The sequence below is a fragment of the Cygnus atratus genome, chromosome 17, assembly GCF_013377495.2.
Source record: "Cygnus atratus isolate AKBS03 ecotype Queensland, Australia chromosome 17, CAtr_DNAZoo_HiC_assembly, whole genome shotgun sequence".
Lineage (NCBI taxonomy): Eukaryota > Metazoa > Chordata > Aves > Anseriformes > Anatidae > Cygnus > Cygnus atratus.
In genome coordinates this window covers 6793945-6810382 of record NC_066378.1, presented here as the reverse complement: position 1 = coordinate 6810382, position 16438 = coordinate 6793945, and the positions used below count along the sequence as shown (strand labels likewise).

The 16438-nt window shown below is 52.3% G+C and overlaps 1 protein-coding gene across 5 annotated transcripts in view; it reads right to left on the bottom strand.

Annotated features, from left to right (window-relative positions):
• The window catches only part of SEPTIN5 (septin 5), a 40468-nt gene that overhangs the window by 16157 nt on the left and 7873 nt on the right, over positions 1-16438 (bottom strand). The window lies entirely within an intron of this gene.

Genomic DNA, 16438 nt, shown 5'->3' with positions numbered 1-16438 from the left:
GGACGCCCGCTACAGACCAGGCAGCGCTCGGGGCCTGGCAGGGACGGGCAGAGCTCAGCTACAAGGAGCTCAGCGCTGCGAGTGTGACGAGCAAGGAGCAGCGACGACATGAGGATGGGCGAGGAGAGAACAGATCAGAGATGGAGGCGGGGAGAGGAAATTCTGTCCTTGGCTAAATATACACCGTCCTGGCTGGGCTCCAGGGACAGCAACCAGGGCCCCGCACACCTTCCCCCCAGCAGCCCCCAGCTCCCAACTCGGTTCCTGCCTTCTCCTCTCCCACTGCGTGGAAAATCGGTGCTGACTGTGGACAGGTAAATCTCGCGGGTGTCACGAGGCTTACACTCTGCTGCTCCAACACTAGCAGAGCAGCACAGTTACCCTGAGGCTCCCGCTGACCTGACCCAAGAGAAAACACCTGGCTGATCTAAACTCTGAGGATTAATTAAACCTTGAACTTGTAAGCAAGGCTCTAAGTCAGTGGTCACTGGAAGCATCAGAGATTCATCCTTTGATGCTCTGGAAAAAGCAAGAAACCAGATGAGCAGAGCTCTGCTGAAACCCCAAAACACAGGATTATTCTCCTGCACATACAGGGCCACGAACACAATCAACACAGCAACCAAATCTCCTGTGTTTTCTTTTACCTACTCCACAGGTCAAGTTTTAATTTCCGCTGAAGGATCACTGCTGTTTTTCCACATAATCCCTCCAGAAATCTATTAAATTGCATTTTAATGGTATTTGTGCTCCCTGCTCCCACCTGAAGCACCTCAGGCTTCCCAGGCGGCACTGTGTGACTCACCAGGTGCCTCCACTTCCAGCTCTGAAAAAGGACCAGGGACCATAAATTCCCTCCCACTTCTTTAAACTTGTGACTCCCTCTGGAGCAAGTTGACAGCTCTTGTCACACCCAGCTCTTCTGCTCTTCATTTAGGATAATCTGTAAAATGTAAGAGACTGGACAGACACGGTCTCTGGCTGGAACTTTTCCATGAAATGCTCCATTACCATCCTCTCAGGAGAAGCACAGGAAAAGCCACTTGCAGGCAGAGCCTCCCTAGTGCGGTACCGACACGATCCACGCGAGGGAGAAGCCGACCAGCAGAAAGGCAGCTCTGGTGGGGACTGGCTGCCCTTGGTGTTGCAGCCAGCAGGAACAGGGAGCTCCCGCATCAGCCGCCCCTGACCAGAGCCGGGCAGAAATCAATTTATGGAGCAGACTTGTAGCCCTTGTTGCCCTGCCTCATGTAGGGTCCCAGGCAGCAGCACCTTCAGCTGTGAGCGCATTCCAAACCGTAGCAAAGGACGGGGATTTCCAAAGCTGGGCTGTTCAGACCTTCAGACCGGAGGAGAAACCAGGCGGTGCAGGAAGGGCTGCAGCAGTCCCTCAGCGCTACCCTGCTCCAGCCATGAATTGGGCTTACATGGATTCCCTCCCTCTCACCTCAAAGCTACAGCTGGGAAAAGCAGAGAGGCAGCACAGAGCCCTGCCAGCCCTGGAAAGCCAGGAACAAGAATGCCTGGGAGAAAAACTGGTACACATTATCCCAGGGCACAGACGTTGGCTGGGCTGGGAGCTCTCTGGAGAGAGAGGGTGGAAAATAACAGTGACTTATCCTCAGAAATGGAAAGGCACTGCTTCTCCAGCTCTCAAGTTGTCCATCCTAATGCCAAGAGCATCAGCAGCTTTGGAAGCTGTTGATGCACATTTATGTGCTTGAACAGCAAAAGGCTAGGGAGAGGACCTTACAGAAGGTCCACTTTCAACTTGTAGGCAGTGGTCCCAGTCCTGCAATCCTTACTCACATAGTAGTCCCACTGAAATAGAGACGTCTGCTCACGTGATTAAGGGATGCAGGATCAGGCCTGCCTACCAAAGAGGCTGAATCCTGAACCAGAGAGGACGTCACAGCCCATGAGCATCATGAGACACTCCTGTCTGGTCCCGCGGGGCCAGCCCTTGGGCATCAGCAGGGAAGGCAGTCCAGGCTGGGGCAGCACGGCACGCCGAGCAGGAACCAGGCAGGGGACAAACAAGGCTGGAAAAGGGACCCAGGCAGGGATGCTCCTGGTTCATCCCCAGTACGCCCATCTCAGGGATGCTCCCAGCTCTTCAAGGAAGTCTTGAACATGCTGTCTTCCCTGCAGGCTCCCAAAACAATATTGGGAGAACACAAGCCAACTATCTTGGGCCAGTTCCCAACCCCTGTCTGGGTCTCCCAGCTACAATTAACATAACTTTAGGAGTAGCTGATGCCCACAAGAGAGGAGAATGAGCCCACTCTTAGCTCACCAGATCATTTTTAATTCCGTTACATTAGTTAAGGGAAAAAAGACAGTGCTTGAAAGTAACCTTCAATTGTGGAAGGCACCCAGCAAGAAGAATGCCAGCCCCAGCATGTGAGAGCAACCACCCCCAAAAGCACTGCAGCCTGCAGCCTTCAAGTGCAGACAGACTGCTGTGCACCATGGAGAGGAGGAAGAGCACCTCCTCCTTCCCAGGGGGACTCCTGTGGGTCTCCCCCCAGCCCCCAGACCCCCTGGCTCCAGCCTCCCACCCTCCCCCTGCTGTCCCGCACAGCCACCCTGCGGTAACAAAGCACAGTTCTTGTGCACGCTCACTGACATGGCAGAGGGGCACAGGGACCTCCACCTTCCTTCCCTCACCCTCAGGCTTGTACCACCAGCCCACCTGAGCCAGAGGAGCCTGCTGAGAGGCTGCCAGGCACTCACCCTCCTCCCTTTACACCTGCACAGCTCTGCCCATGCTCCACCAGGACATGACACGGTTGTACCCACCTGCAAAGCTCAGCCCTTGGAGCCTGGCATGGGGCACTGCCTCAGAGAAGGCAGTTACCTGGTCTCACCTGGCTCCCTGTAACGGGCACTTGGCCACCAGACATCCCCGATGGGACCCCCAGGACTCCCCACTTCCCAGCCCTGGCAGTCCACATCAGCCTGCCCCAGGCTGGGCCCTGCGTCAGGACTAAGGTTTGTCTTTGCAGATGGATAATTAGATTCCCTTCCCATTTCCTTTTCCTCCTGATGGTTTCTCTGCCTGGCAATTTCCCCACAGCCCTGCATGATCCAGCAGCATTAGTCAGAGGGAAATTCTGCTCCCTTCCTCCCCTGGATGTTTCTTTTGGTTCAATATAAACAACAGAGCGAACTGCGCAACAGTTGGAGTATTTCATTGCAGAAGCATTTGTCCTTTCCAGTCTGGCAAACGCAGCTTTCCCTCCCACACCTGCACCCTGCTCCTTCTCCCTGAGTGACACGGAAAATGACTGTGATTAAAATAAGTGTGATGGTGTTGGCAATTGGAAGCAATACGCTAATCAGCAGGAATAAGCAATAAGCGATGCTGGGGTTGCAGCACACCTCGATTTATGAGCAGTGGCGCAAAACACTGCTTTAGGGCAGGGATTGAAAGGCACACCTGTTTGTCAGCAGTGCTGCGAGATGTTCTCGGGAAAGGATCATGACAGCAGGAACAAAAAAGCTGAAGAAGAGACGGAGGAACCATGAAACCTGGGTAAACCAGCACAGTGCTGTCTGCGCTCTCTCAAAGCATCCACAGAGATTCTGACTAAGCACACAGGACGCCTGTCCTGCCCTGCCACCAAGCAGCTCCCTGGCAGGCAGTGCTGGTCCCTGAAGCCCGGATGTTTGCTAAAGCATCCCCAGGACCCGCAGAGATGCACAGACACAACACTTCCACCCAACAGAGGACAACAGAGAGCTGTCCTGCTGGGATTTACAGCTTCCCTACTGATCCCCCGCCACCAGAGATGTACAGACTGAGGCAGGCAGTCGGCTGCATGAGAGAAGGAGAAAAGGTAAGGGCTGCAAAGCAGCAATGGCTGCGCTAGGTCCACACTTCAAAGACAGTCAAACTGACAGCCCAAGGTTTCCTCAGCTCTGGCCAATGGACAAAGGCTGGGGAACCTACCATGCTGCAGCTCGGGACAATGCCATCAGAATAATCAAAACGGGCACAAGGAGATGCTGTCCAACACCTGCTGTCCCCTTCTTCCCCATCAACTTGCTCCAGCAGACACTAAGCTTGGATACACCACTGCTGCACAAATCACTGCTCCTCTGCCCTGCAGCATGACTGGAGATTTACACGTTGTTAAATGTTGTGGAGGTGGGAGAAAATTTCAAGTCACTGAAAATCTAAATCAAACTGTGCTGTCTGTCAAAGAGAATTTAAAGAAAGTTTCTTTCAGCCTTCAGAGTAGTAGTCAGGGACTGCTGAGCATTGCTTCTCCTTACCAGAGGTGCTGACCACTATGGAAAACATGAGGAGTTCGCCTGAGTTTGCACTGAGACAGAGCGGAAGGCCCTCTGCCTGAATCTTAGTAGAGATTGTGCTGGATACGAGAGAACTTCCCACGTCCTGCCATCACACAGGTGATGCGAGGTCTGAAGCTCACAGTCGGGATGCCCATTTGGATGAGGTACCAAGACTGACGGACACCGACAAGGTCCGGGTGGCTCTGTGGTACCCAGCTGAGCACCCTGCCCGAGCCTGCTAGGGGAAGCACCGCCACAGGGAGGGCAGCTCAGCACCATGGTGGTGGGAACATCCCAGTGGGGAGCCGCGAGCCAGCGCATCCCGTCAGCATGGGAGCCTCGCTCTGCCTCAGCCCAGCCCGACTTCATTCGGGGTTGTGCAGCCGTGAGAGATTCCTGCCGACCGCTGAGATGACGCCATCTGTTTCCACTTACGTGCAGGCTCGCAGGAGCAGCTGCAACGGACTCCAGAGAGCCATCGCTCTCCTGAGCGGACAGGGACTGAGCAGCCAGTCTGCCTGTCTGTCTGTCTGTCTGCCTGCCCAAAGCAACCTCATACATCCCTCTGTGCCAAGGCACACCTGGGATGCACGGCAGCCCTCCCACTTCGGTTTTGCTCTCAAGCTCTGCCATACACCCACCCACAGGCCACCTCCCTGCAGGCACGGAGGACTTGCTCCCAGCAGCCAGCACAACTGCACGAACCTCTCACTGTCCTGCAGCAGAGGAGGGGCTGACCAAGCTGTTCCCACATCTCCTGGTCTGCCCCCTACAAAGCCAAAAAGAATCTGATCTGCTGATGCTGATGAACCAGGATCCCAAAGCTAATAGCTCTCTCCTTCTGTATCAGGGTCCTGCAGGGTTCACACTGCGCAGAGCAATCTTTATCCACTCCTTTTTCACATATTCGTTTTCATGTATACTCGGGCCAACCGGGCATCCACCTACCCCAAAAATAGGCAAGACCTGCCAGTGGTGGCTGCAGCAGTCCAAGCCAGCACAAAAGCACAGAGCAAACAGTGGTGATAAAAACAGCAGCGTGTGGCACAGGGATGTTCGGGCTGCTTCTGAAAACAGAATCAGTAGGAGGGAAGGGAGAAAAACCGTGTGCTGGGAAGGATTGGCCCTGTCTGGCAGCTGAGCTGCAGGAGGACTCTGCCTCCTCATTTTACCGTTTCCACCTGCTTCAGGAAGGAAAACCAGTTCTCTTGCTCAACACATCTCATGCTCTGAAACAGATTGCTTAATTCTTGGCAAATTGGGTTCAGCAACTACCCTTTTCCTGTGGTTACTGCTTCCTCTCTGAGCACACAGTGTTTTTTGGAGCCAGCAGAGACCTCGTGCTCCTCTCAGCCTGCCCGTCCAGGCCCTGTGATTCCCCTCAGCCATTCCTCCCTTTGGAAGAGCCAGTGTCTGCAGCGGACTGGCAATCACGGCAGAGCACACACTGAGCTCTGCTTTCCTTCTCAACAAAATCTTCATAGTCTTGCTTAGAGCCAGCAGAACAGAGCCTTCCTGGAGAACCGTGCTCCTCGGTTGGGAAGGACGGAACACCAGGCCACAGCATGAGCACCGCGGGCAGCAGCAGCGCGCTGTGATACCGCAGCAGTGACAACCGCTGGACAAAACTACCCAGAATCAAAGCCACAGAGCATTCAGCGCAGCTTCACGGAGGGGATCCTTCCCAACATGATCTTGTCCTACTGCCTCAAGCCCATCGCCAGCTTCTCAGCCCACTTGTGGTGGTTTCGTGTACCAGCCGCTGACCACACTGCGCAGCTCTCAACGCCCTGGTGAGTGCCTCCTGCGGCCACAGCCATGCCGAGCTCTGCGCCAGCGTGGCACCGAAGCTGCAAGCAGCAATGGGAGGGCAGCCAGGGGAGAGGACCCCAGGGGAAGGCCTCAGGTCCATGTGCAACAGCCTGCAGGGCCCCATGTGTGGCACGGGGCAGCCCGGCTGCTGAACACCACGACTTGAGAGGCCAGCAGTCCTGCCTCCTGCAGCTCCTCAGCCCAGCGGGCAGAGCCCCCCTCAACCTGCTGCTCAGACCACCCAGACCGAAGGAAGAGCGCGGGGATGTGCCACCAGGCTGCTGGTTAGCCCCGAGCCGGGGGAGGCTGGGCGCAGAGCCCTGCATTAGCACCACAGCTCCAGAGCCAACAAACCTCCCGCTGCCGGCAGCGCCTGCTACAAAAGCTCCTTTGTTCCTGACACATGAGCCCAGCCCAGGCTGCCGCCTGGACACACCAACTTTATTGTGCCCTACTGACACAGGCAGCTGACAGGGCTCGCGGCTCAATGGCTGCTCTCTGCATGCTGCTGGGGCTCACTCGCAGGAAGCGCAGATGGCAGGGGGGTGCCAAGGGCCTGAGCCCAGCCAGGCAGTGAGCACCAGCACAGCAGGTCCTCCATCACCGACAGCAGCACAAGCCTCCCTCGGGGCTCTGCTGACCCAAACCCCTTGTCACAGGCACGGCAGAGCTCCTCTGTCACCCAGCCGGCCACACTCACCTGCCACTGCACTGCCATGTCACGGGCAGAGCTGCGGGATGCTGAGCAGAGGGCACAACGGGGGTGTTTTAAAGCAAAATCCCTGCTTGTCCATGCACCTTCAGGTTGCTCCATCATGCACAGACACGGAGACCAGTCTCAAGCAGGAAGGAGGTAAACAAGACTGTGAACTGCCATCCTCACAGTGACACACAGCAGGATCTGCTTCCAGCTCCTGCTCCCACCCAGTGCAAGAGGGGCAGGAGAGGAGGGGGAAGTCTCTTGCTGGATCCCAAGAAGGGTTAAATTCTCTATATTCAGCAATGGTGGGAGGGAATTTATCTCCAGGCAGGAGTCTTGATACCACCTGGGATGAAGCCAAGAGAAAAGCAAATTCCTCCAGTGAACTTATCCCCCTCCAGTGCTGCCTACCCAGCCACAGGGAGTTTCCTCTGCAGCCACACAGCCACAGAGACACAAGACTGTTTTTATTTTCCCAGCCACAGTCTGCCACAGCCCAGCATCTCTTCAGTTGAGTTTGAGCCAGAAGACAACTAGGCTTAAGGGGAAGCGGCTGGACTCCCCCGCATGACCTGCGAGACGGTGCTCAGAGGCTGCTGTTCCTGGAGCACACGGTCACTTGCTGCAGTCCAGAGCTGCGCTTGGCAGAGCAGCCCCAGCAGCCAGGGTGGAGCTGGCCTCACTGGACACCAGCACGGTCCAAGGACTTTAGGCTCCAAGTGTGCAAGAGAAAATCCTGGCCGTCTCAGAGGAGCAGACGTCAGGGCAGGAGGAAGTAGGGTCCTTTACCGTGTCAGGAAGGAGAATCCTCCGGTAGTCTCTGCAAGCAGTGGCTGCCTGGGACCTGGTGGTGACCACTCAGCTGGCTGCCCCCACCCTGTGCTCTGCAGGACAGAGCCTAGCTCTTCATCAGGAACTGCTCTGATACATGGTATTTCTAGCTGGGCCTCTTGTCCAACTGTCTTTGGACTCTGTGTTGTCTTCTTTTCCTTCCAGAAAGATAAAACACCCCACAGCCATCCCCAGCTCCCAGCACACTCGCACCCCGTGCCACAGCCCAGCGTGCAGCTACACCCCTTCCCCAAGCAGCAGGGCAGCTCAGACAGTGCCAAGCAGCCCTAAATCCTGGCAAATGGGGTGAGATGCCAGCACCTCACAGGGAGAGGAGGGGTTGGGGGCTGGCATGCTGTGGGATGTAAGATCCTACCTCCTACATGCCAATAGCCCTCCGCTGAGCGGGAAGCACCGGGCTCTCCCCAGACACTCAGTCTCTCATCTGCAATGTTCAAAGAGCGATGTAAGCTGTGGTCGTAGCTCCAAAGACCGCTCCACCTCAGAGCTGGAGACAGATGAGGTCACCTCCAGTCTGAAATCACTTCCTTTCTCAAGCTGCTCAACAGACTGTGCCACAGAATAAAAAGAGTGGGATGGGCGGAGAGGGAAACCCAAATCAACAGATCATGTTCCCCATTAAGAGCTCAACACTTCATTAATCTCTGCCTCCCAGTCGGCTGCCATCCGAACCCACCACCTCCCCTCCCTGCTTCCCCTGCAAGAAGGAACCTGGCAGGGGCTGCTCTGAGTTAACAGCAGGGCATGGCACAAGCTGCATGGGTCTATGCCTGACCGCCAGGTCCCCAGATTCCACCCAGGCAGAGCGTTGAGAATTAATCACAGCCTAGTGCCGCCACAAAGTTCAGCCACACTGCTCCACCTTGTGCCCAGCTCCAACTGCTGACCCTCAAGCGCCTGCCCTGCAGCAGCCCAACATTTTGTCCCCATGCACATGGTTTGAAGTGACCCGTACTGGTAACTAATCCATCTGCACCGAGCACAAACACCACAGCCCTGCGGCCTCTCCAGCACAGCCCCATTCTCCGGTGTCCATGGAGAACGCATGGCCAGACTTGATCTCAGGACAGGTCCGTGCTGGGAACCTGGGCGGTGAACACAGCGCAGGCTGATCCAAACGAGTTGTAGAGGAGGTGGCAGAGACATGAGCAGCTGAGGATCTAACAGGCTGTAAAACTTCTGTAGGCCTCCAGACAGTCAGTGCTGCAGTGAACTACTGGAACACCACCACTCGCGTGAGCTGGGCCACCACGCTGGCCACAGGGACAACAGGATTCTCACTTCACATCCAGCTCAGGCGGTGCTGAACCCAGCACCACGAGGAACCAGGCAGCACAGGGGCATCCTAAGGAAAAGAGCCTTGCAACAGCCGCGCTTGGCCAGCAGAAACCAGAGGGACTGTTTAGTGGCATCATTTTAAAAACCCACTGACCACAGATGAATCAGTGTCTCATTCTTGGAAGCACTAAACTTACCAGTGTCCAACAGTGCCTCAAGCAGTAACAGCCAAGATACGTCACAGTCACACAGCTCCTTCCTCTAAGGCCATGGTTTTGTCCCCTCACCCCAGAGTTTGCTCTGCAGAGGGAGGCACCGAGGTTTTCTCAGCCCCTTCCAGAATTCCCCGTCTGCCATTGCAAAGGCAGCCGCAATGTGGAAGGGGCCATTTTGTGAGCAAATACAGATGCTGCAAACCATATGTTGTTCAGCGCCAAACCAACTCCAGCCCGTGCATGAAAATGCACAAGACCTTGGTCTTGAGCGTGTGCCACAGCAGCGACTGGCTAAAGCAACCCTGGGCAGAACTTCTTGCTGCCATGCAGTAATGGGAGCTGCAGTAAGTGCAATGGAGAGAAAAGCAAGGGGCACAATATGTCGTGTGCACAGCTGTGGATCACATGGCACTTATTTCTAGGATTTCCTGCAAGCAGATAAAAAGCTGGAACTCAGGACCATTTGCTGGTTTCTCTAGATCACACAACATCCCTGGAGCTGAACGGCCAGAGAAGTACAGCATGACTGCTTCTCCTACAGAGCCCTTTGTTCCCCAAACTTCTTCCAGAGTCCATCCCTGGATATCAACCAGCCAAGAAGATAATGAAAGCAAGAGCTTTCTCCCTTGTGGGCTTCAGCCTTTCTAGAAGTGGTGGACAGCAGAGAAAGGAATCTCTTCTAAATTCTGGCTCCAGGCACAGAGACCTGGGCTGTACGTGTGGGTCTTCTTCAGCACAGACTAGGAATAAATACACTGTTGGATGGACATGTTTTGGTGAAGGAAGCAGCAAGATGTTCCCACCCGGCTACATTCCCACTAGTTTCTTTCTGCCAATTCCAGCCTCACATCTGTAACTTGGTAAGATGCCAGCAGAAGCCATCAACATAGTGAGGACCCAGTGGGGAAGCAAATATCCAACAGCCAGGTCACCTCGTTGGGAAGATGAGCAGTTGCAGCCCTTTTACGCAGCACTGCCTGTTGGCTCCCATCAGGAGAGCTCCATCAGCAGTGAGCCGAGCCAAGCGTGCTTCACATCCCACTGCCCTGAGGAGCACCAGTGCAAGGCAGAAACATGCCTGAAGTCAAACATTTGGGCTAAGGGGACTCCTGAGGCTCAAATACCTCTAGGAAACTTCAGTTGCTGTGTGATTGACTCAGCCACAGAGGAGTGGAGCCACTCTTCCACCAAAGCAGCTGTTGCATATCCCTAAAAATCATGGTCTCCAGACAGAAGTGCAGAGGTATCATGTCCTGGGCTCCAGTTCTGCCACCTCTTAACAGCAGCAGGGAAAACTTACTAGGAGCACCCAAGCCTACCCTGGCTGGGCCAGGGATACTGCCGAGCCACCAAGGATCCTGTGCTCAGAGGCATTGAGGAAGGGTTGTGCTTTCACCCTACACCCAGACACCCTGGAGAGCTCTCCAGGCACTCACACCAGCACTGTTTGCAGAGACCTCCCGCTTCCTGTAAGCTTCACACTTTTCCAATACTCAGCTGCTCCTCATGTGCAGGAACAGGCAGTCATTTTGTCTTCAAAGCAGCTGTACATGAATAATTCTGCAAGTGAGAGCAGGCATGCACTAAATTCAGATTCAGAAATTTCATATACGTTTGTTTTGGTGGGATTTTGGGGGGGCATTCACTCAACATACAGGTAAACGCCATTCAGGCTGAAAGCAAAGGCTTTGCTCAGTGCAGCCTAATAAAAATCAGACTGTGCCATGTTTGAAGAACTCACAGATAAGAGGTTAATATACAAATACACACCTTGTACTTTCCAAACCTAAGCTCATGGGCGGTTGAACATTCTGGGCAGCAAGATCTGAGGCTAGGGAAGGGATGCTGTGAACTGTTAGTCTATTAAGATCAACAGAAAGTAACCTAATTCCAGAAAAATCTCACTTCCCAGGCAAACCAGGCTTCCTCTCTGCAAAGGAATTCCACAGACTCGAGGACATCAGTGCCCTGGCAGAGTTAGAGATGACGAAGGTTGTATTTTCCTTTTCCAGTAATACTCAGATTTAACTATACAAACTGTTCCCTTTGGAGCAGATCCTATTTCAGTGTTTACACATAGACTTAGAATTGGATTTTAAAGGTGAAAGCACCTACTCCCAAACCGCAGGGAGCCCACTAAGTACAGATGTTCCTGCTATAGCAAACAGCTGCTTCGCTGCACTTCTCTCAGATTCTTTGCCCAGCCACCCTTGATGTCATTTGCTTATCCAGAAAGAGCAGGGCACAGGAGGAGTTCAACCAGGAAGAATGTCCTCAATTATCAATATTGCAAAAGGTAAGAGGAGATCTGCAATAGAAAAGCTTACAAGAGTTTTCCACACTGTGACGAGTCTAGGTGAAGCAGGGACAGGCACAGGGGATGCAGAAGCTTTCAGCCTCAGGGCAAAGCACTGCTGAGCTCTGCAGCCCTGAATTTATCATCTGGAGAGTGGATTGCAATCAGCTACCTGCTCCTGGGGAGCACATCCCCATGATGAGGGCCCTGAGCCAGAGCACAAAGGCCATTCCAGCCCCAGATGGCTTGCAATCTGAAGCATACAAGAAAACTAACGGGTTATCACATCAGAAACACATAAAATAACTACACTTCCCTCCTCCAGATGTATGGAATTGTGCATATGTTGGGTGGGGATGGGGGGGGATTGATCCTTTCAGAGCCATTTTCCAAGAGCTATGGCTCTTACTATTTTTTTTTTTTTCAGAGGGAGATGAAAGAACCATTCAGAGCAGCCTGGAACCTACCTCCTGCAGTATTTTCCTAGTTATTTTCCTCCACCAACCCCTTTCCTGGATCTAATCCGTAGACCACAGCACATGAAAGGCAACTGTAAGCCTGGCACCAGGTGTGTAAACTCCTCAGCAGCAGCTTGCTCATGGGAGATGGCGAGAACTCCTGCTACACAGCAGCTGAGATCAGCTACAGCGGTGAGGGGGAGAGCAGCGGCAGACAGCTCACCGAGGCTGAATCTGTAAAACTACAGGGGTCCCTCACCCCTCTCAGTTTCAAAGGACTTGGGCGCTTTCATCCACGTTCACAGAAAGTTGGCCATAGACTTGCATTTTATTGCTAATTCCCTAAAAGATTTGCCTTTAAAATAACTATATTTGACAGTGGCCTTTGTGGAAAAGCTGATGTTTCATCCTATTGTCTTCCATCTCTACGTCAGCCCAGACCAGAAGAACACGTCAGCCCCCTGGTTAATCCCAAATACGCCTACAGAGGCACCACGAGTGGGATCGCTTCAGCTGGGGCAGGGGCATAGCACTGAGATGCAGGGCTGTGGCCCAGGAGAGGGCTTCACAGACACTATTGCCATACACACACCAAACAACCCTCCCGCTGTGCCACAAGGCCCCACTGTGCTTAACGCTGGGAACAAGAACATCAGAGCTGCTCTTATGATCTTCCCCCAGAGGCAGGGGGTTTACAACCCAACTCTGCCATTCTGGCAAATTTCAGCAGAGGTAACACAGTATAAAATAACGTGGCCAGAACAGGAAACGTACTTTGATCAGGACAGACCTGGAATACTGGGATTTTCTCAACAAAATCTCAGGAATGGTATTTTCTACCAGATTTGAAAGGCATTTTTCCTCTCTCATCATCAAAAACCACAGCCTTAGGGACAAACCTTAGCACAGAACTGGACTGGAGGAGACAGATAGCTAAGCCCTAAATCTTGAAGAGGGTCATTAAACACATTCTGAAACATACTGCTCCACTCCTCCTATAACTCTTTCCACCTTAAGGTAACAGTTTCTTTCCCCAAAATTGAGTGAAAAAGCAATCAAAAACGTTAGCACCCCAAACTGAATAACTAATGTCACTCTATCAGTGACACAGCCCAATCACAGAGAACAATCGGGGTTCTCGATAACATCTGCTCTTTCCAGATAACATTACTGTGGCTATTTCAGTCCTGACTTCCACTATAATTTGCAGTTTATCCAATCAGAGCCATCAATATAATCTGTACTTGCCCTGCAGCAAAACTGTTAGTAGTGACTCACTGATACAGTCCTGATCTGAAGGAACAGCTAATTGTGAAATCCTCGCTCTTATGGATTTTTTTTAAATGGTATTGTTGGTTTCATTTTTTTTTCCTGGGCTTCACCTGAAAATAACAAGAATGGTAAAGTACAGGAGATGGAAGATGGGGGACATTAATGGAACGGGCACTGGAAGAACAGAGTTCATGGAAATGTCACCTTTGAAGTGATTATAATGGATTTCTGGAAGCCAGAGAAATGAAACTGGACTAAAGAAGTTATTAGAGGAGACAAAGTCATTTGACCGTAAACACTGTGGTTGTGGGACACACAAAGCGCAGCAATACCCAACGTTAGAAAGAACTTTGAGGCAGTGAAGAGGAAAAATTGCGTTTGCTAAATTGTGCTTTCCTATGAGGCAACCCAAAAGCAATGGAAACAGCCACATGGGTGAGAAGGAAGAGTGGGGCAAGACGAGCAACGTTCAGCTCAGTCAGTAAGCTCACAGAACCACAGCACACCCTGTGCGATGCAAGCTCAAGTGAAAGCCGCAGCAGGCCAAGAGCTAAAGTCACTCATGGCCTTTTAATGGCCATGAATAGCTCTTGGGACCTGCAGCACAGCACGAAGTCAAACCTCTGTATTTGTTAGAATCCAGGGCTAAACATCTCCAAGCAAATCCCAGAACCGACGTTACATGCCCAACAGGGAGGGATTTTCTTGGGCTCCTAGCCCAGGTTCAACTCCGTAGGCCAAACAGAGGTTTCTTGGGATTTATTTCCTGGAACTGGATCTCTAGGCATGTTTTGTGGTGGGATCTCCTCCCATTGTCCCTCACGTGCCCTCAGACTACACAAAGTCAAGCAAATCCCACAGTCTTGGGAGATAAGAGGAAAGCAAAATCTGTAACATGAGCATTTCTGACCTATGCACAGGGTAATGCTCCCTTACCTGCATATCACTTGAACAGACTATTATTTCCACTGTGCATGATCAAATTCAGGGCCCAGCTTTAAGAAGTTGTGATGGGGCTCTTCTCTGATGTAATTTTGCTCTAAGCGGGGAAATATTTTTCTTTTCAGGCTCATTTACGAACCACTGCCTTAGGAATACAAAGCAAGACCTGCTTTCTCCACTAGAGGAAATGCATGCTGGCCTATTACATACACGAAGGAACATCCACACACTTTGCAGAGAAAAATAAGATGGTTCAGGAAGCTTTCAGACCAACCAGTTCCATGATATCCCTCATCAGCAACCCCACGCACACACTGCACTGCTGCTACATGAAGAACAACTCCACTAGCACCATCACTTGTTTACCAGGAGAACAATTCTGCTATTGACCGACACCTGCCCATGACAGTATGACCACGGGAGGAGCAGGAAGATGTTCAGATCAGATCAGCCATTCAAACTAGGCAGCAAAACGCCTGGCACTGCCTGGAGCCTTCCAGCAGCTGCTGAGGACTGGCCCTACCAGCTCAAACAGAAAGGCTTTCACTGCCATTAATGAGAGCTGCTGAAAATAATGCCATCACACAGCTAGGAGATGGCATGCAGCCTTTCTGTTCGAGGACCAGCAGGCCAAACAGAGCAGGCACTAAGGAAGAGGAACCCTGAGCTCCATCCAGTTGGTTTTGGTTTATTTAAACTCCCATGAAGTCAAATGCTGTGAATCTAGCATGAGCTGAGTGTAGTGGGGCAAGCCAGATGAAGCGAGGGACAAGAGGACGTGCTCCTGCACTGAAAACATGTCCTGCTCGTAGTAGTGATGTTTCAGAGGATCCCAAACGGATCAGTGTGACAGTGCTGGGGTGCACACAGAAAACATACCTCTGACTTTCTCGCCTCTGTGGGCCTGGTCTGAGCTTCTGAAGTGTCAGACTTCTGGCAGACAAGCAGATCCAGAGCATTCAGCTGCTTGGTGGACCTGGAGTCCTTCCCAAGCATGTGCCTGGATTAACTGCCCAGAAGAAGCACCAAGTCCTGTTAAATAACTGCCCTCTCTAATACCCGCTTCCCTCATAAATATGCACTCTGCCAAGGGCTCCTTTCAAGGGAAGGAGAGCTCTTGAAAGTAAGCAGACGAACAACAAAGGTATTATCTCAGGAGCGAGGCATGAGCAGCTCCCCTTCTGCGTGCTCCAGCCAAGGGAGGCAGAGCACTGCTCCAGCCGTGTCACTGAAACCACCTAGGCAGTGTCAGGGCTGTAAGCGCAGCCTCTTGGAGATAAGAGAGCATCTCAGCATCTCTCTTTCTGCTGTGATGACACGCTCTTGCTCACCTCTCAGCACTGTACAATCACAGAGGCAGGACTTTTCTACAGGCCAGCTGTATCACTCGGTTTAACCCCCTCAGCCTTGATTCAGCCCGTTCCCCAGAAAACAGGACAAACACCAGCTCCCCGAAGCCTGGGTTTCTTTTTCTTCTCTTACTGCCTGACCAGCTGGCACCAGCTCCTCTGAGCAGGATGAAGCTCTGAGAATTTATAGGATCCTAAAAGCCTTAAACCTCTCTAACATTTTTTATGGCAGGCCTTGACCAGAGAGAAATTACTGTTGGTCCACATGGACATTTCCAACACTGTCCATCTACATTTCCAGTACTTCACACCACTTAACTCTCAATGCAGAGACTCAGGAGAGCTTTAAACTACAAAGAAAACACAACCAGGGGACGATGTAGGTAGGACAGGCAGACAGCAGCTGCCCAACTTTGTGAGTCATACTTCACCTGGACATATACTTTATGTAGTATGTAATTTATTTAGAAATAAGAGGATGGAAGACTGCAGGATTTAAAGGGACTTCACATGTGCGTGTATCACGGCAAGAATGAGCTCAGCACAGCAGGCAGGATTAGAATAGTTCCCACACTGAGGGAATAGCCAGGAGACATTACAGAATGCGTGGAAAAAAAAGAAGTGAAGTGACTTGTCTGGGAAGTGATCTTAAAAATAATTGTAACACAAACTAAAGCATTAAAAGGCCTGCCTGGCTCTCTTGTGTGTGCTCACACAGCTCTGAGCATCAGGGGTCTGCAAGGCAAAATGAAACAGTCACTGGAGCACAGACCATGTCTGTACCACCAGGGGCTTTGCCTCACAGAAAGCAGAGGGCAGACGCTGAGCCCTTGAAGCCTCTTTTCCCACAGGCGGAGGGGATCTTTTCTTCCCCTCCCTTGCTTCTGCACTGAGAACATCCAGAGGTCAGCAGGACGGGCTCGCTCCCCATGGCCGCTCTCCAGGAGCTAGCACTCACGATC